This window comes from Balaenoptera acutorostrata, unplaced genomic scaffold, assembly GCF_949987535.1.
Source record: "Balaenoptera acutorostrata unplaced genomic scaffold, mBalAcu1.1 scaffold_683, whole genome shotgun sequence".
Classification (NCBI taxonomy): Eukaryota; Metazoa; Chordata; class Mammalia; order Artiodactyla; family Balaenopteridae; genus Balaenoptera; species Balaenoptera acutorostrata.
In genome coordinates this window covers 126,305-153,773 of record NW_026646362.1, presented here as the reverse complement: position 1 = coordinate 153,773, position 27,469 = coordinate 126,305, and the positions used below count along the sequence as shown (strand labels likewise).

The following is a 27,469-nucleotide window of genomic DNA, read 5'->3' as shown; positions in this document are numbered from 1 at the left end:
GAGTTTAAAATAAATATGATAATTTTATACAGTAACAAAATGGAAATATGGTCATTGAAGTTTGAAAGAATATGAGGTAAATTAAATATTTAAATGTACTGTTTCTGTTGAGTCATAGACTGTACCTTGTTCCTGGGGTCAGCCTTATGAGTTTGTATAATTTGTTGTTACTGGAGATCACCTATTTTTTTATAGGCTATTTTTTTTTTTTTAGTAAATTTATTTATTTATTTATTTTTGGCTGCATTGGGTCTTCATTGCTGTGCGTGGGTTTTCTCTAGTCGCGGGGAGCCGGGGCCACTCCTCGCCGTGGTGCGCGGGCCTCTCATTGTGGTGGCTTCTCTTGTTGTGGAGCACGGGCCCTAGGCACATGGGCTTCAGTAGTTGTGGCGCACGGGCTTAGTTGCTCCGCGGCATGTGGGATCTTCCCGGACCAGGGCTGGAACCCGTGTTTCCTGAACTGGCAGGCGGATTCCTAACCACTGCACCACCAGGGTAGTCCCGAGATCACCTCTTTTTTAACTTCTGAATCCAAGTAGATCCACGTATTTATTCCTCATGAATGAACCAGAGCTTCAATTAGGTATGGCATCACCAGATCTCATAATTTTTCCTGGCTTGTTCTTATTCCAAGATTTTAACTGTGAACAATGTCATAGGAAGATGAATGAATCAGATTATATTTGGGTACGTGGAATTCATGCTATTTTTCTCTTGTCCACTAAGAATTAACTCCTCCACTGACTAGGAACTAAGAAGATTCTCCCAAAGTCTTCTCATCCTCAAGTTGAAAAATAATTGTAAACAAGCGTGTAACTTTATCATTAAAGCCTTATGGAAAGAGGACCAAGATATTTTGCCAAGTATAAAAATAAAATAGAAAACAGATTGCCTGCAGCAACATGGATGGACCTAGAGATTATCATACTAAGTGAAGTAAGTCAGAGAGAGAAAGACAAAAATCATATGATATATCACTTATGTGTGGAATCTAATAAAATGACACAAATGAACTTATTTACAAAACAGAAACAGACTCACAGACACAGAAAACTAACCTGCGGTTACCAAAGGGGAAATTGAGGGGGGAGGGATAAATTAGGAGTTTGAGATTAACAGATACACACTACTATATATAAAATAGATAAACAACAAGGACCTACTCTATAGCACAGGGAACTATATTCAATATCTTGTAATAGCCTATAATAGAAAAGAATCTAAAAAAGATATATATATATGTGTGTGTGTGTGTGTATATATATATATATATATATATATACATATATATATACATATATATGTATATATATATATACAACTGAATCACTTTGCTGTACACCTGAAACTAACACAACATTGTAAATCAACTTTAATTCAATAATTAAAAAAAGAAAACAAATTGCCTAGTAGGATGATTCAATTTACATATAAATATATTTTATATAAAATATGCTTATATTGCATTTATATTAAATTAAAAAAATTATACAAATTTGTACTGTAATAATTTATATTAATACACACACATTATGATGGTATATGCATGGAGAAACAGAAGGAAGGATAAAGATTGGTACCAGTGTTAACACTAGTGAAAGAAAGTCAGGGTAGGGAGTACTTTTCTTGTTTACTCTATAGCTTTTGGCACTGTTCGGATTTTTCCACAGTGAGCATGTTTTGCATTTATAATCCATTTCCTAAATATTTATTAAGTTCCTCTCACGTGCCAAGCACTATCCTAGGCTCCAGTGATGCCGCAGTGAAAACGACAGACGTGGTTCCTCTTGCTAGAAGAAAGCTTATGTGGAAGATACTAAAAGGATAACAATTTTAACAAAGGAAAACATATGAATAATAATCCAATGATAACTGCCCAACCCATATGACAAAGAGTTTTCCTCTGAGTTAGGACAGTGGTGATAGCTGACTTTCTTGTGGTGGAAACATTACCTTAGTAATTGCCTTAAACCCCATAGCAGAGTAGCAAACAAAACATATTTCAGAGTGTAACAAGTGATTGACAATCATATTTTTGGTCTTAATTATCTTTATATTGCCACTTAGTTGAGCTGTAGAGACTCAAACCAAACTTAACACTCATTCGAAAAGGCTTAATTTAGAGTTTGGACTTGAGGAATCGTTATTTTCCAAAAGCAAATCAATGTTTTAAAAATGTTATAAAAGTAATGTATCAATTAACACTTTGAATGGGTGTGTCCTAGATTTGGATTTTATTGTCAAAAACTAAAATACATGGAGATACGCCTCCATGTCCAGGGAAATAGGATTGTTTTGATCAGTTTGATTTTGCTGCTACAGTGTACTCACCTATTTGCCCTTCCAGGTTTAAGGAGGAAGTAGAAAACATATTTTCCCCTAAATAATTTTCCCCATTGTGTTTTCAAGCAGGAACAATCTTGAAGGGTGGTTAGAGTGACTGAAAAGGTGTGAACTGCGTTTAATTAAACATTGTTGGTGAAAGTAAATAGGACGGGTGCTTATCTATAATTCACACCTCTTCAGTTGCTGTTATCAAGCCTTTAGAGGGACTGTTTTCAAGGGAATTGCTGCTGTTGCTGATATACTCAAAAAATAATTTATTTTCCTTTACTTCCTCGTGCCCACTTTGGTGGAAAAATATCTCTAAGCCCCTTCCCCCAAATAGAAAGGAGATGATAGTTATGAGTAAATATGGAATACTCTTTTTCTTGTGTCCTTAAAAAAATACAGTGAAATATTGCATTACACCCTGCATATAAATGCACAGTTACGTTTGGCCATCTCCTTGGCTCAAGGCTTACCTTCTCAGCCTGGAGAGAATGATACTGTCTTAAATGTATCTTTATGGATGGAGAGGGGTTTCAGTCCCATGCAGTATGTCAGAGATCATGATGTTGTAAATCTATTCCAGTGTAAACCTGTTCAATTCGATCACCGGTCCGTAATAATATTTGTCTCTACAACCCCCGTGTCGGCCACAGCAGTCCATACAGGCTGATGGTACAGCAGGTCGGGAAATTGACAGACCAAATCTATTTAAACAGAAAACAACATGAGTTCCAGAATCTGAAATGAAATCAGATTTCAACAGCTTTGATGGGAATCTTCTTTCCTTTCACAGGTATTTTTATTCACCTAGCCATGTGCATCTTCGATAAAATGCTGCTTGAGGGAAATGAAGATGTTTTCATTAAAAAGGGCGTTTATAGAAAGATGAGACTTTTACTCTTTTAAAAATAATGTCTTGGTTTTACTGACTGGCATTTCTACTAAGGATGTGAGGTACAAAATGGAAGTGGTGGCTTAGTGGGTAAACAACTCCAGTTACATCACAGTGTGTGTTATTAAATTCCTATAAGACGTGGCTTCTCATTAGTCAGCACCAGGATCATATCCAGATGAGCGATGTTTGGTTTTAATATTAGAATTTTTGAATCAAAAAATTGTTACCAGTGGAAGCAAAGAAACAGTTGTGTGGGGAAAACAACAAAATGCAACAACATAAAACTGTGAGAAGTACAGTTAAAAAAAATGGTACTTTGTTCAAATCCAAGTGGTTGCACCATTCCGCATCCTGAAAAATCCCCTTCGCTCTTTCTGGGCTCTACTTTCTGCCAAGCCTCACGAATGATGGGCCAGCATTATTTTTTCGGCATGATACCATACTGTAAGTCAGAGAAAACCCATCTGTTACAAGAGACCTAGTCTCAACATTCCCTTCTCATTGTTTTCAGGTATTGTTTATGTGAAGGAAAAAACAAGAACTAATCAGCGTGCACCTATAAATCTGGTCAAGATTTATTTTTATTTTGATCTTTCTCCTTAGTTGTTTAAAGGCTATTGTAGGACATACCGGTTCTGTTTTCTGTCAGTGGCAAACAGATATTTTATGAAAGCAATAATTATTTTATTTATGTATAGAATTCACGGATCAAAGATTGAAGAAAGGCTTTTTGCTCTTTATTGGCGTGATGGGTTTCACCTTGGCAACTCAAGTATTTTTCTTTGACTCTTGCACATGAGAGCAAGAGATGCACATTTGTGTGCAATATTATATTCCCCAGCCAGGCCAGCCTGCATGCCATAGTACAGATGAATCCAGGCAGCCTGGCGGACTGGTTTAGTTATTTCATGCCAAGAAATTGTGCTTTTCACTTCGCCTTTAAAAAGATGGTTACTTAACCTTTCTAATCATCACTTTCATCATTTGCAAAATGGTAGTGGCAATAATAGTATTTGCAAATAAAATGTTGTTGTGAATAGCCAATAAGATACTGCAGGTTAGGTGCTCAGCATACCATGTGACCCAGAGCAAGGACCAGATCAAGGTTAGCTATTGTTGCTGGAGACGGTAGGGGTCAAGCTTTAAGGTCAGGTGGAGCTAGATTCAAGCCCTGGCTCTGTCTCCTCCTGGACCTGGGGCAAGGTATATGACCTCTAGGACTCACTTGCTTCAACCTATTTATTTATAAATATGGAACTTAATCCTTTGTCTACCAAAGAAAATGGACAAATCACACACCTTTTCAAACGTGCAAGAAGAAATATAAGAATTCTACTAACCTCATAGGTACATTAAATTTTACTGAGGTGACATTGATATCAGACCATCGTGGAAAAAAAATCAGAGGAGAGAAATAAGTTTTAGCACACCTCCATAAATATTAAGTGAGCTTCTCCCATGTGTCTGGCAAAACATTGTGTTTTGGCTTTTAATTCTGATTTTCCACAACCTTGCATTGTGATTTTAAGCAAGTCCATTCAACTCTGCCTTCATTTCCGTATGTGCCGGAGAGCAGTTAGACTACTTTCTTTCTCATCTCTTCTATTCTAAAATTCTATAAGTTTTGTTAAAAATGATATAATGTCTCTAGAAACATAGTACCAATATATGACACAAAGATACTTATAATTATTACTGCTGCTGCTAACTGTATCCATAAGTTTGAAAATACAATAAGAACTATGATTCGATAGACATGGCGAGTGAATTGTGCTACTTTGTCAATTTTGTCTTAACTGAATAATTCTTTGGATGCTTTGCATCTTTCTAGAAAAGCAGGAGGTACATACCTCCTGGTCAGATATATTTGAAGTTTTGTTGTTAGATTTTTAAAATAAAAACATTGCCATAAGTGGGAAAGGACAAGAGCGAGTTTATATAATTTTAAGTGCCTTCTGAATACTTCCTTTGGGGGAAAATGAGTCATTAAAACAAACAAAACACATAACTATGTTATGTGTTTTGTCGATAACCGTATTTACCTTTCATACCTGATTTGACATCTTTAAAGTAAGTTTCTATTCCAGAGGTGCTCAATATTTTCCTCCACTTTTTAAAAGTCTAAAAAATAGAAGGGTGAAGATTCTAGGCTGGCAATTTACAAGATATGGTATAATCGTGAGTCTTCCTGTTCAGGGTAAAGTCAAAGCAGTGGTTGGGAATCAGCATTTGAAATGTTATTCAGTGTGGAAAGGCACAGGATATTACGGTTTTATTATCACCTTAATACTCACTGTGAGGAAAATAGTGGGACCCTGGGTGTCAGATTCTCATTAATCAGATGAAGAACTCCAGGTTCAGAGAGTTTTAGTAAGTTACCCAAGGTCCCATTGCATATCAGTGGGAGTGAGATGAAAGTCAGGTATGTCATATTCTCAGGCTCCTCCTGTAGCTCTATCAAGCCATGTTGCAGGCTTGGCCCATAAAGGGGTCTTTCCTGCTCCAGCTGTGGGTCGATTGCCCACCATCTCAGTATAGCAGGCCAGTAGTGGCCCGAAATATTCATTTAAGGGTGGAGAAAATGGGAAACAGTGCTGGCACTCCCAGGAAGCAGCAGAACTTGTGGGCTTAACAAGGGGTTTGTGCCTAAGATACATGCATAAATGGCGTTCCTAAGGAAGGGGCTTTTCCTTAGGATTCTGAATGGGGAAACCAGACTTTTCACCTGGAGTTTAATGAGGCCACTGCAGATACAGATAATGGTGGGGATCGGCCCGGGAAAGGTCTTTACAGGATAACTGAGCAGCTAGAATATTGCGCATAGAGTGAGTTGGAGAAGGCATTGTGTATCAGGAGCTGTGGAGGTGAGAATGGCAAGGTTAAAGATACTGCATAGAGGGACTTGCCTGGTGGCACAGTGGTTAAGAATCTGCCTGCCAATGCAGGGGACACAGGTTTGAGGCCTGGTCCGGGAAGGTCCCACATGCCATGGAACAACTAAGCCTGTGCACCACAACTACTGAGCCTGTGCTCTAGAGCCTGTGAGCCACAACTACTGAGCCCATGTGCCACAACTACTGAAGCCCAGGTGCCTAGAGCCTGTGCTCCACAACAAGAGAAGCCCCTGCTCACCGCAACTAGAGAAATCCCACACGCAGCAACGAAGACCCAACGCAGCCAAAAATAAAATTAATTAATTAATTAATTTAAAAAAAAGATACTGCATAGAACAATGCATTCAGGTCCGTTCATTTTGGTCAAGCTGAGTTAGTGTCTGTTTCTAGATAGGTCCCTGGGAAAGAAATTAACCTGAAAAAGTATGAAGATCTAGAATGATCTTTCATTTTCATTTCTTGGTTCTCTAGTACCTTAAAAGGCTCATGCCATCTATGCCCTGCTTAAATCTTTTGGCTTGCCAAATCATTTAAAATCCATCGAGCATTGCCAGTCTGTGTAGAAGGGAAGGCCCTCATCTTTTGCTCTCTCTCATCGATTAATAAGACCTACCTCATATTTAGGGAATCTTTGAGTGGAAAAAATGATAGGAGTATAGAGGATCCCTCCGCAGTAGAGGATTCTTTGTGCAGAGACCCTATTTATTCTGAGCTATCTTATCATAATCCATAGTGTACACTTCCTATTTCTACTTTTTAGTTTGGAGAAGGCATTGTGTGTGTGTGTGTGTGTGTACACATATATACATACATATGAGACAGAGCACAGATTATGCATTTATTCATTTAGCTGCCATTACATCTCTCCAATCAGTTGTCTTGAGCCCCCAGGTTATAAAGAAAAATTATCCCAGAACTGTTTTGCTGCAACTCCAGCTTGTGGAACTCTGAGAGTCTTCTGGGTTTACCCTATCAGCAGAAGCAGCAAAGAGCAACTTACTTATCTAATTACCCTTCTGTTTCATATCTTCCATTTTAATAAAATGTTCATTTAAAGGCTGTAGCATTTTTCCAGGTAGATTCTCTTTAAAAAATACAAAAACTACTCAGCCCATTTATTAACAAACAGATTTGTTTTTGCTTACTTACAGAACCTGCTTAGTGCAATTTATCCTAGCAAAATATCTTTTGTAAAAACCTCTGAAGAAGACATTGCCAAGGTGAATTTTTTTTCCCCCAAGTCTAATATCATTATGCTACCAAGTTGAAAACAGAAATTATTGGTAGGGAAATTTGGGTTCCTACTGCCTTCAAAAAGGAGAACAAAGAAAAGGAGAAAGCTTTAATGGTATTCAAGGAAAATATTTCTCTGTTAGATGACAGTTAATAGAACTGCATTGACCTCACTGGTATTTCTTGCACTCTCTGTTGTAATATTATCCTAAGAAGCTCCCTCATTAATGCAGAGTATTAAACAAAACTCTCAAGGTATAATGTAAGCAATAGCAAAGAGCACTGTTTTCGTGAGCTCTGTCTTGACATTAAGCTGTTGGGAATATACTTAAGGTGCCACGAAGACTTATTTCGTGTACAGGTACTGCACTGCCAGATGGTGACTTTTTTGGGTTTTTTTTTGTCATGCTTTGTTGGTATGAAAGCCTGAATAGTCTTAAAATGAATAGCAAAGATTTTGAGGGTAGGAGTAATAACACTTATTCGTGAGAGCTCAATGTGCATTAGGCTATGTACTATGTGCTTTAGTTGGATTTTTATTTTTTTTTGTTAATCCTTATGGTGACCTCCAGAGGTGGGTATTTCCCCATTTCACAGAGGAAAGAAAAGCTTAGAGAGATTATGTTACTTGCCAAAGTTCTCACAATGCATGATGGAGTCTGGATTTTAGAGCAGGCGTTCTGGCTCTACTGCTTATGTTCTGTATTTGTTTAATACAGTAGGAATATTCTACTATATATTTAGCTTGGGATTCTTCAGCAGCTATGGGTATTATGAGATACTGAGCTCTTAAAAGATTACTTAAATAAACCAGTTTTTTTCCGAACCAGGGCTCACTTGATCGCTTTGAGTTCTTCACTTCATGTCCGGAAATAGAATGAACTGTGTCGAAAGGCAGTTAAGTTTCCCATCACTATGAGAGATGATGTAGAGAACAATTTCAAGTGTCATGTGGGGATTAGACTAGAAGATCTTTCATGGTGACTTCGCACTATGAGATTCTTGAGATCTCAACATAAACTTTGGAATAAAGTTATAAACTGTGTGAATAAACATCAGTAACACTTAAGCTGTTCAGTTCCTGGGAACCCGATTTCGGGGGTCAAGCAGTGTGTGACATCTTATTTAAATCCCAATTGGAGCAGAGAGGAACGTTTTGTTTCGTGACATAGTTTTACTCTCTGGCTCCAGTTTTTAGTTAAGTGAAGTTCAGAACCAAATTCCTTATAAGTTTTGCTTTTGTAGAGAGCAGTGAATCTGAGTCACTGACTTTGAATACCATCTGCCTCAGTTGTTTTGAGGATGTGGCCATAGTGGACCTCTGGGATATTACAATCTTATCTGGTTTATAAATGGGGAAAATTGAAATACTAATGTTTTAAAGATTTGTCCATGACTCTGTATCTAACCCACGTGAGTCTTAGTCTATCACGTATTTCCTGTGGACCTTTGGTTCTCTGGAACCATTTTATATTTATATGTTTTTTGAAAATAACAATTACATTAGAAATGAAGTGGAGAGATTCTCTCATGTGAACTTACCAAACACAGCACTGAGAATTATTGGAACTGAATACATCTATCCTTGCTCGCCACCTTAGTGTGAGAGAGGACAGAAAGATTGCAATTATAAGGAACGGTTCTCTTAGCTCCCTTCCTCGTGCTTTAATGGGAATACTATTAATAGTTAATCATTTATTTGATTGTCCTCATTTGTCATTTCCATTTGTGAATTTGAAATAGGAAGCCAGCATTTATCTAATATGCTACCAATTTTTATACCTTTTGGATTATTAAAAATCCCCAATGGATTTTGCCCCAAGGGGGAAAGAACCTGCTTCAACATTTGCTCTTACACGAGAAGTCTAGTGACAGCATGGTAAGTGGGGAGGGGAGGTCCCTGCCACATGGGACTCTGTTGGATGTGGAATTTTTCCCCACCAGCCTCCAGACAACAGATTTTTGTTCCTTTCCACCAATCCCCGCATATATCAACGTGACCCTGTTGTTCATGACATTGTGCTTAAATTTAATGTAAAGGAATTCTGGTATATATTTGAATAAGACCCGTTTAATGAAGAGCTCCATGGTTTTATTTCCTTTGGGCACCATTCCTAACGTGTTAGTTACCGTGCTTGTTGAGGCTACGCAGAATTCTGCTCCCTCTGTGTTATCCAAGGCATCAGACATGATTTCGTTCACTTTGAAGTCTCCCTCAAAAGAAATCGAGCACTGGCTATTTCTTGAGAGATTGTTCTGGAGTTTTGCGTCTCTCTCTCTTAGTAGGTTGTCGAGCCACCAACCAGCTTCCCTGAGGCAAGCTGTCTGCAAAGGAATAAGCCAGCTGGCTTGGCCAAGGTTGATCAATGATGAGCGGCAGGCTGGGTTCCAGGTTCACAAAACCCACTCAGTGGAGAGTAGGTCAGCGGCTTCCCCAAAGCCAATTAGCTGGCAGAAGTCTGGGGTGCCTGGTGCTAGCCAAATTCCCTGAGCCTGATGGTACTGGTGGGGAGTCCATCCTTGGGCTTCCTGGCAAACCAGACTTAAGTGAATGGCAGATTGTGCTGTTTGAGAGCCAGTGTGGCTTTGTGGCCACGAGAACAACTATCAGAGCCCTGCCACTCCCACCCAGCCTTCCCCGGGCAGACAGCACAGCCCAGGCGCCTTCGAAGCTGCTTGCCAGGTGCGGTGGAGCTCAGCTGAGTATCCACATCCTCATTTTGTTTTTACCTGACTTCAGCTTATATGCTTTTTAATATTGACGTGACTGTGAATCATGCCATTAAAAGAGAAGCACATGGAAATGATTTTGGAAGCAGGAAGCTTTATAGAGACCTTTGACAGGAGTGTTAGGATTTCCACTCTTAAAGCCCCAATTGTAAGAGCCCCTGCTTCTACACGGCGGTCGGGATATCATGGGCCCGATGTCAGAACCCAAAGGGAGGGTTTCTTAGTGATTGCCCTTGGGTTAACCTGTCTCTCCAAAAATGATGTGTATCTAAAGTCATAATCCCTTCCCTATTATTCTCAACGATTACATTTTCAACTGTGAAGTCTTTTCTACATAGGCTGCGTAGTCCTAGCTTTAGATGCCTGGGCTGTTGGATTAGCATTTTTTAGGTGTATTTGGGATGTGGGGAATTGAAGGAGTAGACTATGTAAGAATGAGATCATTTGCATTACCTTGTTTCACTTGGCATGTGTTTCTGCTTAGCTCGGTACTGATTTCTGGTTCTGTTTCTCAGTTCCAGCCAGCACGTTACCCACTTAGGAAGTGAAGTTCATTTTGCCCGGCCTGCCTCTCAGTTCTCAGCTACAAGTGTTTTCCTTGTGGCCTCCTGAGCCCTTATGTAGTGGCTTTTCTATGTCCAGTTAATTTCCCCCAATTAAACTTTTCCCTCATACCTGACTTTTTTAGGGCATACAACTTCCTCTTCCTTCCTCTGCCCGCCCCCTGCCCCACCTTTTGAACATTCTTTTGTTCCAAAATTTCTTCTAAAAACGAAGTTTCTTCACCACCATAGTGAGTTGCCATTTGGTGGTTTCCAAGCTTATGACCTCCATAATTATCCCCTCCCTATCCCACCCCCCCTCCCCCGGATTCACCCCCTGCTCCCTTAGACATTTATCTCCAGGCCTATTAAGTCTCTTCAGTATCAACATTATCATAATCATTAGTATATTTGAAGCCAATTAAGTGGCAATTACTCTGACCTTAGCCAGTCTTAGGTTATTATCAATTCATGCATAATTTGGAAATATTTGGAAGGAATGTGGATTCTGGCCTTATGGTCTAATCGGTGTAAATATTTCTATGTGCTGTCCAAGAAATACAGCCTGTTCATTATAACATCTAGAGTTGGGGTCGGGTTATTCCTCTGGAAGCTGCTTTCTAGCAACTTATGGACCAAAATCATACATATTCGCCAAACCCATCTTCAAACATTTATTCATCCACTTTTTATCCACCCGTTCAATGAATATTTTTGAGGCATGACTCCATACCAATCACTTTATTAATGCCAGGGTTAAAAAAGTGAACATGACAGACAAGTTTCTGCCCTCATGGAATTTATGATCCATCATCAATAATCATAAGCCTGATTATTTACAAGTATATAGATTTTTCTCCCTTCTGAATTTTACCAGCCTTTATGTTGTTTCATACAACTTAGCATTTTAATTTCATGTAGGGAAGTAGAGTGTAAAGATGAAAAGCTCTGTGTCTCAGATCAGATGGGGTCTGTGACTGTGGATCGAGCCCTTGTAACGTGTCTAATGCAAAAGAAGAATTGAATGTTTAATGTTACTTAATTTTAGTTAAATTAAATAGCCCCATGTGGCTGGTGACCAACTTACTGGACAGTGCAGACATAGAATCTGAGTTCAATCCAAACTTTATTACGTACTTGCTTATTATTATTACTTATCTCAAACAAGTTGCTTTACCCGAATTTTTAAGCCTTATCTGTAAAATGGGGGGTTGTAATTCTCACTGCCTCAGAGGGTTGTTTTGAGGTTTAAATGAGGTAATAGTTGTAATATTCTTTGCCAAAGTGCCTAGTAAACAAATAAGAAATCAGAAAATATTGTGTTAATATCAATATTAATTTTTTTTATTCTATTTGTCACTTAGTATTTACCATAGAGCAAAGCATAAACAGCTTCAGAACAGGGACTCTATCTGTTTATATTTGAGTCTACCATGGCACCTAACATAACAACGATCACATAGTAGTTGCTCAGTAACATATAACTGATGAATTATTTCTTCTTTTTTAGTCTACTTTAGTAGGCTTTGAGTTCCATTATTAAAACTTGAATATAGAAATAATTTTGTCATAAATAATGATTTTAGAAACAATTCCTGGGCTATCATCATATATAAGTCATTTCTACATTTTCCTTTATATGTGTGTGACCATGACAGAAGAGTATTTCAGAAGTCACGTTGTACTGAATTTATATTGAATACCCTGATGATACAGCAATAGATATATCCTGTCTCAAAAAAAAAAAAGAAAAGAAGATGAGAAATACCATTGTTTTTCACCTGTCTTGCCCATAGACATTTCATATGTTAATGAATATAAATGAGAAAAGTAAGACCTATTTTTTAAATTGAAGTATAGTTGATTTACAATATTGTGTTAGTTTCAGGTGTACAGCAAAATATTAAGTTATACATATATATACTTTTTCGGCTTCTTTTCCATTACAGTTTATTACAAGATATTGAATGTAGCTCTCTGTGCTGTATAGTAGATCCTTACTGTTTATCTATTTTATATATAGTAGTATGTATCTCTTAATCCCAAACTCCTAATTTATCCCCTACCCCTTTCCCCTTTGGTAACCATAAGTTTGTTTTCTATATAAGACCCATTTTAAATAACTCAGATAAATAACTTGCCTAAGGTGGTACAACTAGTAAATGGCAAAGCCAGAATTTGTTCCTGATTTCTTAGATGCTGAAGCCCATTGCTCTACTGATATTCATAATGAAGTCTTTTGGTTTTTCTCTTAATTAGTTGATCTTACCAGAGTGTTGAGGCGAAATATTATTTCTGGCACATGGAAGCCACCGTTCTCTGCTATTACTTCCTTTTGTGAGCAAGGAGACCTTGATTTCAGCGAACGGTTTTGGTGCCAGAACTATTAGAATTCCAGAATCATTCCTTGTTATAGATACTCTAAAATAAGAGGTCTATGCAATCACAGGACTGTTTTCTGATTTCTGTAGATGTTGCTCTCTGTAGGACCACAGGATTATTTCTTAATGTTTCCATGTAGACTGTTTCTACCTTTTCTTAGAAATGGTTTGACTCATGTTGGAACCGCTGGTATTTCTGAACTACACCCTTTCCAGGTAGGCTGTCACGGGCTATCGTTTAGCGGAAGAGACTGCCGGTGCCTAGCATCTGTGCCCAAGAGGCAGTCCAGGTCACTGTCTGATGATTTCATTTTCTGTTGGTAGCATCACTTTCCTGCTCTGCAGTCAACAGGTCCAAATTTGTGGTCTGTGAACAAATGTATTTCTCAACGATTTCATATATGTCTGTAGGTCTCCGGAGAAGTCATTAATTAGAATCTGGAGGGGATGGTGTAGAAAAATAAAGCTCCACTAATGGTGACAAAGTAAACGGAACAGCGATTCAATTCAAACTCTGTGTGCCTAGGAAATATTAGCTAGAGAATCTCCTGATTATCTCACAAATCTTTAACTATTTGGTTATGTGCTCCAGCAGAGAAAATCTATCAAAACTTTTTTTAAGGTAGAAAAGAACAAAATCCCCCAGCTTTTACAGGTAATTCTACTTCTATTTTAATGCCACTCGGGAACTGGCCTCTTTGGAAGTTCCTAAGCTTATAAAGCTGGGAATTCTTCCCTTCCTCACCTTTCTGACTTAACTTGCAGTTACAGAATCTCACTAGCAACTGCAGTTAATGCATTGATTTTAACTGGAAACCCAGAAGGAGTGAATGCTGAAGTCGGCTGAACTCTTAAACGGTCCTGGGAGACCAGAGTCATTTGCACATTGGAAAACAGCTAATGGGCCAGGGAAGCAGAGGTTAGTTGCAGGGCCTTTCCTATGCCTCCCCTCCATCACAGTGAGAGAGATCACAGATAAAAAGTCTTCTCATGTGACCTGCTAAGGTACCTATACCTCATTCTTTTGCTTTATTTTCACTTTCCTTTTTCTTCATGGCTGGATATTTTATTTATTTATTTATTTTTGTCTGTGTTGGGTCTTCGTTTCTGTGAGGGCCCTCTCTAGTTGTGGCAAGCGGGGGCCACTCTTCATCGCAGCGCGCGGGCCTCTCACCATCGCGGCCTCTCCCGCTGCGGGGCACAGGCTCCAGACGCGCAGGCTCAGCAATTGTGGCTCACGGGCCCACTTGCTCCGCGGCATGTGGTATCCTCCCAGACCAGGGCCCGAACCCGTGTCCCCTGCATTAGCAGGCAGATTCTCAACCACTGCGCCACCCGGGAAGCCCATGGCTGGATATTTTAAAGAAATTCTAGGCTGAGGAAAGTAGAGTGGAAAATGCTGAATCCTTAGTGTCTAACGTTGCAAAATTCCATTAGGTAGTGTGATATCTTAAAAAAGGCACGGGTTTCATATATGGGCAACATAAAGAGAATACGTTCGGAATTGTATTATAAACACATCGTTCGACATAGCGTGTTAAGATCATAGAATTTTCTGATAGGCAGCCTTGAGTTGTTAGGCGGCTGATTACTCACAAGTTTCTTAATGTCTCCAGCCTCGGTTTCTTCATCTATAAAACAATGATCATAATAATAATGCCTTCCCTATGGAGTTTGCTGTGAGGATTAAATAAGATAACAAGTTTAAAATACTTAGCACCCCGTCTGATAAATATCAGCCCTTGGTTAATGTCAGCTGTTATCAGTATCATTATCATCACTATTATTTTGTTGTCTAAGCGTTCAGGACACTGCCTAGCTAAACCCAAAACAGATCTGTTTTGCTAGGTCTCAAATGTCATCTTCCTGGAATTTTTTTCCCTTCCAAATGACCAAGTGCTGCGTTCACAGCAGGTTTGAGTTGTCTTCACACTGCTGCTTTCCATGACTTACTGGGGTCAGAGGTCCTCAGTAATGCTCTGTGTGACTCCAGCCCCAGACCCTCCCCTGTGGGTATGAGATCTGAAGGTGACAGGCAGGGTCGGCAGAACCTGCCAGAATTACAGAGACCCCTCTGTGGATTGTGGGAGAACAGCACACAAGTCTGTCATGGACCAGAAACGAATGACCTTGCAGCCATGGAATCACTTCTCATCCAGATCATGGCTAACTTTTTCCAGAGTGTAATTTATGGCATCTACAGTTACTTTTGGACATGCTAATGTGTTCGTTCACTTCTAGCTTTTCAGGGTAAACAGTATGTGAGTCATTAGTGAAGAAAGGGCTTTCGCCTCCACCTCGAGCTTTAACAATCATGCCATCCCTTCAAAACTGTGCTGTTTTAGGTTTGTTGTTTTTGTGGTTTTAGGTCTCTAAATAACTTGGGTTTAAGGCTGCAGGTCGCTGGGAGCCTGCAAGTTCTTTACTTGTCTTCCCAAGTTCTGCCTCAAAGCCATTATTCCAGCAGGGAAAGTAGAGAGTATAAATTACTCCTGCATAGGAATGTTCTCCCCTCCTTCCCCTTTCCCTACCTCCTTTCCACCCTTTATTGACCTTGGAACGTCCCATCAACGGCAGCAGCTCAGAGTTCTATATAGCACCCACAGCTTTAATGCTGGTTTTGTACCTATATACTGCAAATCTCGTGGCAATGGTTTTGGTCCCAGAGTATGGGGGTTGGAAGGTTTGGCGTGGAGAAAAAGAGAAAACAAAGAGAAAGCAGGGAGGAGAGAGGAAAGAAGGGAAACAAAAATGGAAAAATAGGCTTACACAGTACAGATGACTTAGTTCTCTGCTTCTCTTAAAACTTGCTTTCTTCAATACATTTTCCATTCTTTCTCTGTACGTACAATGGTAACCTGGTGGAATACTGATGAGGCCAGAACGACATTTGAATCTCTCTCTGTCGCCCGCCTACCCACATCCCCAGTTTCCTTTTGGGGGAGGAGGAAAGGTATCAGCCCCTGGTTTGTCCCTTTACTAAGCTGCATCGTTGAGTAAGAAACTGCCACCCCAGGCAGTGTTATTACTGGGCGGATGCACTGCCTGTCCAGTGCTTCCTGCACTGGCTCGTCTCTAATTAAAGTACTTGCTATGAACGATTTTTAAGCACCGGAGCTTAATGAAGTTAGAAAAAGGATTTGGATGCAGTTTGTGAAGACTTCAAATTGTTTGAGTTTTTTCTCTCGGGAGAACTGTAAAGTCTGGAGGCACTTTGAATTACTTACAATGTATTCCATTTTGTTCTTTTAAAAATTTCTCTTTTAGTGGTGCAGAGGTGAAAAAAGCCCAGTGCCCACCTTCCCCCTTACCCCCCAGGAGAACACTGTAACTCTTGCTTTGCAAAGTGGCTTCTTGGGAATTTACCAGTCTTTGAATACTGTTATCTAATTAAAGGGATGGCTGTGTCTTTAATTCTCATTGGCAGTTCTACCTTTGACCCTGCAGTATTAGGAGTTAAAAGTAAAGTCGCATTCATCCAAGATAACCCGAAGCTTGTCCATTTGGGTACTTAGCCCTTTCACTGATGCCTGGAGCTCTGGGCCTCAGAGATACTGGGCTGAGCAGGAAAACAGTGATCTATACAGTTCCGTGTAGATCTATGGAGTGAATTTCTCCAGCCATTGGTGGGTTACTGCTGACCAGTCAAATGCTGGCTAATACCTTCTATTAGATATCGGAGTGGCCGTAATTTGTCGTCGATAGCTATAATTAGGTTTATCTACCCTTTTAACCAATACCATAATCTTTACCAGATTGTTATTGTTTGGGGCTATTGAGAGAAATTCTGAAAAAACTGTTCTAAAGATTGATTTCAAAGCAGTTCAACCCTTTAGGGATCCTTCCTTTTATCCACCCCTTATTCATTTTCCTCTCAAATATTCAAATGTCTTCTCAGAAGGAAATGTCATGAAGGCATGTCATGTATCTGAAAAATAATTAATATAATTGACAGGAATGTCGGTTTTCTGCTGAGGTGTGTTTCTCCTAATCCCGCTGTGCAATCTTTAATATTGATCTAATTGTTAGGGAATCTTGTCACTCTCCGCTTACCCTACCTGGGCTAAACATTTTCAGGACTAAAGATCCTTGCGCTTCATAACATTTACATCTGCACTAGAATAATCGTTTGACAAAAAAATGGGTTTCCTTTCTCTTATGTGCTGGGGCCTGTGTCCATAACATCTATGCACGGAAGGGGTACATGCGTGTATACAGTGCCTGCCTGCAGTTGACCGTTTATTCACTGTGTACATTGCGTATCATATTGCAAATAGCACATCAGAGTGGTGGAATCTAGGCAATCAGAGTTCAGCCCTTAAAGTGTCCAGGTTGCACCTGAACTAGCTGGAACCTGCCAGCCCCCGCAAGCCCACTGAGAGCATCTGTCTCGCCACCGCCTAGCTCATGCTGTCTCCTCTGCAGGCCCTCCGATTCTTCTGACTATGAGCATAAATCATCCACCTGTCAGGAGCTCTTGCTGCCTGGATTATGCAATGTGCCTGCCTTCATTTGGAGGTGGTGAGAGCAGGAGATTGCTGCAAATCGTCTGCATTCATTTTAATGCCATCCCAGCCTTTCTTTAGCTTTAATGAGGGGATTAGGGTCGTGACAATGACTTTCAGAGACAATAAAAGTCTTCAAGATTCTGGAATTTGCTTTGTATGTTGGGGGAGAGCTGAGTTTGAGATTTCATTTTTTTTTTTTTTTTTTTTAAATCCCAAGTAAATCATGGTTTAAACATTTAGGCAAAGAGGCAGGGTATTACACACGGCCAGCTGTCTACAGCTCTATTTATTGGCTTTATAATAGTTCCGTCCAGCTGATGAACTTAAGATCAGTCAGATTTGTGGCTGATCCTTCATGAGTTACTTTTATCTTCTTTCAGGAGTTGCTTTTACACGTACTGGGGAGACCCCATCCCCTACTCCACCCACATTTCCCCTTTGCCTCTTTTTCTTACTCTGGGCTTTAAAAACTAGAAACTCTTTAATAATTTCAGCTTCCCTATCTGTTGACTAGTAAAGGTGAATCATGTTATTTTGTTTTCTTAAATACCTCTAATTTGTATTTTTAATTTTGATCATCCTGGTGTATTTAGAATAACCTCTATGCAAAGATTAAGTTTCTACCCTCCCTCACCAACTCACACACCAAAACGTATTAACTTTTAATTAGGAAAATTCTCTAGTCGTGTAAGCTGACATATGTGTGTGTGTGTGTGTGTGTGTGTGTGTGTGTGTGTGTATATATATATATATATATATATATATATATATATATATATGATACATATAAAAACCTGAAGTTGTCAGCTTCCTTAATTAGTAGACCTTTTTGGCATATTCAGATCTCAACCAAATCGAGACATAACTAGGACTGTATTCACTTGAAACTGAGAGAATGAGAATTCCACTGACTCCACTGCTTTTGAATAGCCAGAGGGTTTCACAAATGCTCTCATCACATCTAGATACATAAGTGGCCATGAGATCAGAGGATTGAAAGGAAACATTGCTTTAAAAATGGGACTTGTATCAGTAAACCATCAGCTAAAGTCAGACTAGTGAAACATGTGGTTATGTGTGTATTGTAATATCTTTTTTAAATGTTTGAAAATAGTTCAATATAAGAATATTAAGGAATTAAATCATATGGTAGTTTACTGGGCAGAGTATATGTTTTTTCTATAAGGTTCTTTTACTGTCACAGAGCCTGAGATGAAGTAGGTGTTGGATTTAAATTCCGACATCGGTTTTCTTTCTTCGAAGACTTCGGGACCTCCTGCATGTGTTTATTTGCTAAAGGTGGTGTTCAGGGCACCTCAGGAGTAAGAGAATGACAGTTCTCTGCTGGCTTCTTGTACCCCTGCTTCCTCATCCCCGTCTTCTTTATACTTCTTCCACTATCAAAGCCAGAGAGCCATCCTGTTTTTCTTGGGTACAAGTGTGTGAATTTTATTAAAATCTGAGACACTTGTTAGTGTCTCACAAAGAGTAACAGCTTGACATTCTTTCTACTTCGTGTGTGTATATATGTGCATGTGTACATATTTGCATTATGTATGTATATAATACATATATATGTATGTGTATGCATTTTCTATACACCCAATATGTATGTATGGTGCACGGATTTTATACATGTATAATATATATACATATGTATGTTTATGTGCTTTATATACATACACTGTATATATAGGGGGCATGTATTTTATATACACATTAATATACCTACACATATACATATATATGTACCAACCCCTTCTGAGAAAATACCTGAGTTAGAGTTTTGTCTTAATGCTGAACACACTGAGATTTGGTCTAGGTTGGGGGGTAAAATAGCAGGAAGTTAAATAATGCTCTAGAGGCCTGGGCTCTTTATAAAATCATTCTTCATAACTGAAGAAAAACGGCTTTTTCCACAACAATAATACTTTTTAACATGTTTGTCACACACCAAATTACTTAATGTGTTCAAGTGTGATGAAAACACATTTTCCCAGTTGTTGGCAAGCCAACACAATGTACCAAGGTAATCTAACCCTCAGATCTTGAAGTAGGAGCTTTCTCTCTGCTGTGAAGTCACAGATTCTCACAGAGGAAGTCACTGAGAGACAGTCTCTCTGTGGGAGACAGTTGGAACAGTGCAATCTCCTGTCGGTGTTTCTGGGGAGACAACTGGCCTCAGTGAGGGAGGCCTACAGAATTTGGAAGCCAACTAGGCAACTGGAAACCAGTTAGCCTCTCACTCTTCTTTCCAATTTTTAACATTTTAGAAAAAGCATCCATTTTTTTTTTCCTCCTTTTCCCCTTTTCCCCCTCTGTGGTAACCTGATGGACTCAGCTTCCTGGAACCAAAGTTGTGTTTCATCATCATTTTTTTTTCCCCGTCACTGACAAATCTAAATCTAGGTATATTTTTAAAAAAAAGGAAAACAGGAACATTTGAAGGGATAAATGCATCACAACACAACACTGACAAAATCTGATGAAAAATCTCACTCTTTTATCTATGGAGAAATTAGTTTTATCATCAGGAAAGCATTCTCTTTTCATTTTCTGAAAGGTGCTTTTTGACAGACCATAAAAATTTGTTCCCAGCTGAAATTTGGCAGAGGTGAAAGCCGTTTCCTATAAGGTTTAAGTGTGTGTGTGTGTGTGTGTGTGTGTGTGTGTGTGTGTGTTAGTTTTACTAACAGTTAAAAAAAAGGCCAAAAATGAAATTTGATCAGCAGGTGGACAGAACTTCTGAAGTCTTACTATAATTCAGTGATCGTTCTGTGTTGGAAGAATAATTCAAGCTGATAAATTATGATTGTGATTTGGGACATCCAAGGCTCTCTGATCACAGAGAATGAAAGAGACCCTCTCTGATCACAGAGAATGAAGCAAATCGTTTTTCACAGCGCTCGTCTCGTTTGTCATCTGCTTCTGACTTCACGATAAAACAATATGTGCTTAAAAGTCAAATTATTTCCCCAATATTTCCAGTGACTTCACCATTCACCACTTCACCAGGATTTTGCTTATAATAGTGGTGTCAGATTTTTCATTTTTGTGGGTATGTGTGACCTTTTTCTTTTTTTTTTTTAAGCAAGGGAAGAATGAACTCACTAGAGTATCTAAGATACTATTATTCACGTAGTGTTCGAATACAACAAGAGACAACCAAAGGAATTGTAAACTGACTTTTTTTCTTACTTTGAGCCCTGTGAATGTGGGTATGACTTGGTATTTTACCTAAGTCTCTACTTTAAGGGCACCAAAAAAAAAAAGAGGATCAAATTCTTACGTTCACATAAAGCAAGGGTCTTTCTCTTCATAAGTTTTGTATAACTGTTTCTAATGATCTCTGTTTCTGTTCAGTGCCTGTGTTACTTCCTGGTGGTAAGACATTTCAGGAACCCACCCACAAGAGGAACATTAATTCTCTTCTGCGGCTTGGTGTATTGCAGCATTTACACACTTGATTAGACTCTGCTCTGGTGAAAAAAAAATTAGCATTCTTATATAAGAACCAAATTCTCCCCAGGGGGTGACTTAGCTCTTGGAGGTAATAAGTCCCATAGGGGAATTTTACTTCCCTCCCAGAGTTACTCCATTCTGACTTAACTCACTATGTCTTAAATTTGCTTCTCACAGTGCTATCTTATATCCATACATACCCGATGAGCAAAATTATTTGGCATCCAAACATGTTTGGGAAAAGATACCTTTTTTTCCTATTTTTATATTTAAGAAAACAGAACCCTGAAATGCCCACTGTCAGCTCATTGGTTTATGTGCCAACGTTTCCCTGGTGTCTTAGTTTCATTCCTTCGTTTATTCATTGACCCGCTTAACAATGGTGTATTAACTGCCTCTGTTGTTTCAAGCAGGATTCTAGGTGATGAGGACCAACAGTGAACAGGAGGTGAAGGACTTTACTGTCTAGCCGGTGGGGGGAAGGAGGGTTGGTGGTGGGAAGGAGGGTTGGTGGTGGGAAGGAGGGCTGGTGGTGGGAAGGAGGGTTGGTGGTGGGAAGGGGGCATGGGAGCACGTGGGTGGAGTATCTGATCCAGTTTCGGGTTGTTGAAAAAAGTGATATATAAGATGATATCAGAGTAATGCGCACCTGGTGAAAGATAGGGGACAGGAGAACAGAGCTCCACGTAGAGAGTCCATTGATGCAAAAGCTCAGAGGCCTTGAGAGAGTTTTGCTCTTTGGAGGAAGTGAAAGTTGCTAAGTATGGCTAAAGGCTCATGGCCAGTACAGAGGCAGGCTAGTCATGTTGAAGATGGAGTCAAGGTCTTGATATTGAAGGATCTTGAAATCTCGTTAATGATTTTAGACTTTGACTGAAGTTAATGAGTTTTTGAAGGTTTGGTCCTTGTTTTGCATAGGATTAGATGTATGTTTCAGAAAGAACTCGGTAGCTACATCTTGGGGAATGAAGGAATGAGCCAGTGGTGTTGCCTAGCCTTGCTGTCACTTTTAAGGTTGCATTTTGTTCATGTCCTTTATTCTGTTTATTTCTGTGATCTTTACCCAATCAAATTCAAAAGTAGGAATTTTTATTCATATGATGGTAATACTCAAGCTCATGCTCATTCATGTGCTTCTCAACTCCAAAAGTTATCAGAGCCTATTCCAAATTGGCTTGTAGCTTGAGTCCTTAAGATCTGATCCTGTCAGGCTCAATGGATTATTTGTATTCACAGAGTGGTCCCTGTGAGTGTAGAAAGGGCACGGATTAACATTTGTGGCACTAGACTCTAAGATCCTTTCCAACTCTAAAAGTCCATTATTCTAATCATAAGGATATCGTATGCAGATTAATCAGTATATCTGAAGAAAGTATACCATCAGGCTCTAGGTTTATAGTAAAGTTCATATTCTATGAACATTGTAAAATAATTATCCTCCTACAGGAATATATAATATGTTTTCCAGAGAATCATACTCATGCTAATGTGATGAAGTTTTCACCTAATTCCAGGCACACCTTCTATTCTGTAAATATAAAAGAAAACATAGGACTGTTTTCATTTCCCTAATATTTTAAACTTTATCACCCAGTATAAGGAAAAAAAACCTTCTTGATCCGTAGAGCATATCTCACAATTATCAAATAATAATTTAGATTGAACAAAACTGTACTAACGAAGCTTCCATACTAGAGAAAATAGTCATTTGCCTGTCTTTTATTTCTTGACAGGATAGCCCTCATTGACCGTAATGCTTATGCCGTTACTATACTGAACATTTCCACTTTCTTCAAGTAAACGTGTTGTCAGAATTCTAGGTTTCTGTCCAGGGATTTGGGAAAACATAAGTTACCTAACCAAAATAAAAGCTTTCATACCTTTATATAGATATTGCTTCCTACATTTATTTCTTAACCCTTCACAGCAAAGTTGAGTTCGTTCTTCTTAAAGCTGGCACTGTGCTGTAAAGAAAAGCATTCCACTAGATGGAGCAGAGTAGAAGGAGAACTAAGCAGGAGTGGGATGTGTAGACAAGCTGAGTTGGCATCTGAGAAAGCGAGGACCAGCCACAATGTGACCAGCATGGAAAGGAAGGGAATGTGGGGGTAAGGTTGCATGGCAGCTAGAGGTAGAGGGAAGTGGTAAAAGAGGAAGCATTATGAGTGATCAGGATGTTTGTGAATAAAAAAGAATGGCACCTGGGAATGAAGGGACTTCCAGTTTTAAAATCCATAGCCACAAACTAGTTATTTTTGTATGGATTAGAGACATTTTAGTTCTTAGTGGCATCCACAAGGAACAAGTCGTTCTATACGAAATCATACCATGAAAACCCAATGTAATATCCCAGTTCTGGGAACCAGTGCCTTGGAAATGGGTTAGAAAATCTACTCTTGAGGATTTCCTTGACCTTCAATATATATTAGTGGCCACAAACGCACTGCTTTTCTCATGCTTTAAGTGTTTTAGGCTCTAGCCGGGTCACTGGGCACAAAGATATGGAAGAAGAAAGCTTAGCTTCATGGAATAAACTTACGGTACAGCATTACTGCTTTAGCTACAGGCTACCTGTCTCTCCTTGCCCTGACTCTGTCTCAATATTAGTAGCTCTTTTACCGCCTCTCTTGAGCATCAGCTGATTATCACTGCTTTTGCCTTGTGGAATCACACAGAAGTTTATATTGATACTTTCATGCATGTGAAAGTGCTTCCTTTTCCCTCCTTCACACTTTTCCAGGCTAAGTATCTTTAATTCTTCCCTAAAATAATTTTCAGGCCCCTTATCATTCTGGTTGCTTTTTTTGAAATTATTTTTTACTTAATAAGTAAAAATAATCATAAGCGTCTTCTTAAAAGTATGGTTCTCAGACCTGTAGTGCTGATGTTTTACGACTAAATACTGACCACCAGATCTGTTGGATCCCTTGGATATTATAGAAGCTCTTCCCAGACCACTGATACTGTTAACCTTCTTGTCAGCTCTAATCCTCAGGTGTTTTTTCATAAATCATTATCTAGTTTTGATTCCCTTAGCCTTTAGTACTTAACTGACTTTTCAGCCTAATCGTGAATTTTACTTCTAGCCTTATTAGATTTTTTGAAAAATATCATCTTGAATTGGATCTTATAGAATCACTTTGTCATCCTGTATAACCTATACACATCTTCTTTGGCTCACCTGTAAATACTATAATACATTTGCGATCTTTGTCTTCACGCCATTGTAACTAACATTGAGTAGGACTCACCATAAAAATTCCCAATCCACCTCTGGAGTTCTCCTTCCTTGTAAATTGACACCAATTCATTAATACACATACTTTGAGTATGATAGTACATCCAGCTGTGAGTTCACCTAACTCTAATGTCATTCAGCACAAACTCTCCTATATTTACTATCATCCACCCCACACGTTTCTGTCTTGTCCACAGGATTTTCATGGTGATTTTGTTAAGTATTTTGTTGAAAGCACTGTCAAGGTGTCTGTGGAATTCCTGTCACCTACTAGGAGAGTAACCCCATCAAAGAAGGGTATGAGGTTTTTCATGGTAGGACATGATTTGACCTTTAAGTTTGTTTTTTGGGTATTTTTCCATTTTAAAAGGATTAACTGTTCATTATAGGAAATGAATGTGGATAGTGCAGAATAGGAGGAGGAAAAAAAATTCACCACCCAAAGGCAACTACTGTTTATATTGTGTGGTTGAGTGTGCATGTGGTTGCTTATAGGGCCTTGAACCTAATTCTCTCTAAAATTTAGTAAGGGATACACATCAGGATCTGTAGCTTCTAAAATCCTCTGTTTCCCCTTTCTGGAGAGTCTAGACATGTTCACATCTATAGATGGGGTGCTTCTAGTTCCCTGGTTTCTCAAAGATTAAAGAAGCTGCATCGTTAGTTTCATAAGGACCCTTTCCTGGTAGTCTGGTTGTGATCTCCTTGGGTCTAGCATTTTGACTTTTATTAAAGTGTGTAAATGCTCTCTTATTATTTTATTTTGTGGTGTATTCAGTTTCACCCTGCCCTGGTTAGAGGAGCATTTTGTTTGATGGAGGAAACAGGCAAAAGCAAACAAACAAACAAACACAAAAGCAACAGCAATATAGTTTACTGTCACTTGGTCATCTGTTCCTGTTACATTATTTTACCAGCCAGGGCACTTGGTTGCGATCGACAGAAATAGACTTTAGTGAACTTAAACCGAAAAGGAATATACATAGGCAGGGAAATCGGTAGCTCAACAGTCAATGGGAATGCTAGAGAAACAGGCTCAGGAAATGGGCAGTGGAGTGACTGGACCACAGCCAAGTTCATGTCCGGGAACATCCCCTAAAGGACGCTGCTGTGGCCACCACAGGAGCTGCTCGCACCAGGTACTGGAAGCTGCTGCACTGGCCCTGGAGTGACTTCTCAGCAGTCCCTTCTTTGAATCATATTCCCTATTAGGAGATCAGGCAGGGGTTCTGATTGGCTGAGCATGTACCCACCCCCTACTGCTGGGGTTCAGGTTAGCAAATTGTCTGGAGTTTTAATTGTCCTATGTTGGGAGTTGGGATTCTCCTCTTCCCCAAGATTCACACACTAGTGGATGCTTGAAATATAAGTGGCTGGTACCAGCCGTTGGGAAATAAGTGCATACTTACTATAACCATCATTCCTGAGCAAATGGAAAGCAAGACAATGAAAACAAACTAAAAGATATTTGGTACTTGGACATCCTTTATAAGCCTTGGCTAGCTTGGGAGTATGTGTTTCTTATTTATAATTTCTTTTTGATTTTTTTTTTCCATTTTTCTCTTCTTTTACTTCTATTTGTTTTTGTGTTTGTTTTTTTAAAATTTAAATTTGTGAAAGAATGGCCTGCAGTGGGGAATGGCGTATTAGAAAGTTTCTGGGCTAGAACCAAAGTGTACTTGGGTCTGACTTTTGACTGTACCACTTAGTAGCTTTGAGCCTTGAATAAGCCATTTAGCCTCTCGGAGACTCAAATTCCTCATCTATAAAATGGAAATAATAGTACCTACTTTGTAAAGTAATTGTAAGAACTAAAGAGAAAATGTTTCAAAGGATTTAGTGTATAGCAGAAGTTCAATAAATGGTAGCTTTACATTACTGTTAGCCGCGTTGGGTTCTGAAGATACCGTATTCTTTTCTTCCCTTTTGAGATTGTTAGCAATTTATAAGAAGAATGTAAAGGCTAATTAATTCTCTAAAGCCTGACTTTCTTATTGGAGTCAGCTCTGTTTTTAATCTTTCAATTTTTCCATTTTGAAAGCAAATTTAGAGCAAATACAATTTTTATTTTTATTTCTCTGTGATCCCTTTAGTCACACATATATTTCATAGTTATAATCATAGTGCATACATTATTTCTTACATATACTTCTGTAGCATTCTTAAATGCCATGTCATTAAAAAATCAGTGTTATCATTCACCTAATTATTTGCTTCATGAGGGTCATTTGTTGTTTTCCCTCCATTATATATGTGATCATCCTATGTAACTTTATAGCATTTTTTTCTTCTTTTTTGCTTTTTTTAAAAAATATTTATTTGGTTGCACCAGGTCTTAGTTGTGGCAGATGGGCTCCTTAGTTGTGGCTTGCAGGCTCCTTAGTTGTGGCACATGGGCTCCTAAATTGTGGCATGTGACACACACATACATACACACACATACACACACATACATACACACATACACATATGTGGGATCTAGTTCCTTGACCAGGGATCGAACCCGGGCCCCCTACATTGGGAGCACGGAGTCTTAACCACTGCACTAACAGGGAAGTCCTGCATTTTTCTTCTTTTGCATCATTTCTTTTAAGATGATTCCATGAGGAAGGGAAAACTGGGTCAAGTTGTATGGGCAGTTTTGTAGTTCTTAATATGACATAATTATCTCTCTGAATTTTTTTACATCTATGTCTATATATACATATCTTAGAGTTTAAGGTACATGGCTGTGCATTGCCTCTTTCACTATTGTAAACTGCAAGATTACATGACCACTTATTCTTGAGATTTCTTTCACTTCCACACCCACCAATATTTCTACCAACAGCGCTTCTTTAATGTAAAGAATGGCACTGTTAATTCCCATAATATTACCTCTTTCCTTGAGACATGACATTATCAGCAAGCTAGTCATGAATTTAAACATTTTTTAGACCAAAAATATGATAACGATGCCCATTATGCATTGAGAACTGCAGCTAGTTTCATTCATTCATTCATTTAATAAATACATGTTTATTAGCTACTAGGTACCAGTTGCTCTGTTGAGTTCTGGGGATAAGATGAATAAGGCATGAATCCTGTCCCCAAAGAGTTCAGTCTATATGAAGGACAGCAAGGAATAAGACAACAAGAATTGGGATATTGTATGTATGCAGAATGTGCAAACAAAACACCAAGAAGGATGGCCTGATTTAATCTTGGAAAATTAGGGAGGGCTTATTGCAGAGGTGACACCCATATCTCACCCTA

The 27,469-nt window shown here is 39.0% G+C and overlaps 1 protein-coding gene across 1 annotated transcript in view; it reads left to right on the top strand.

The window, feature by feature from the left end:
- The window catches only part of LOC103007985 (cyclin-Y-like protein 1), a gene marked incomplete at its 3' end in the record, with an annotated part of 154,211 nt that overhangs the window by 1,148 nt on the left and 125,594 nt on the right, over positions 1–27,469 (top strand). The window lies entirely within an intron of this gene.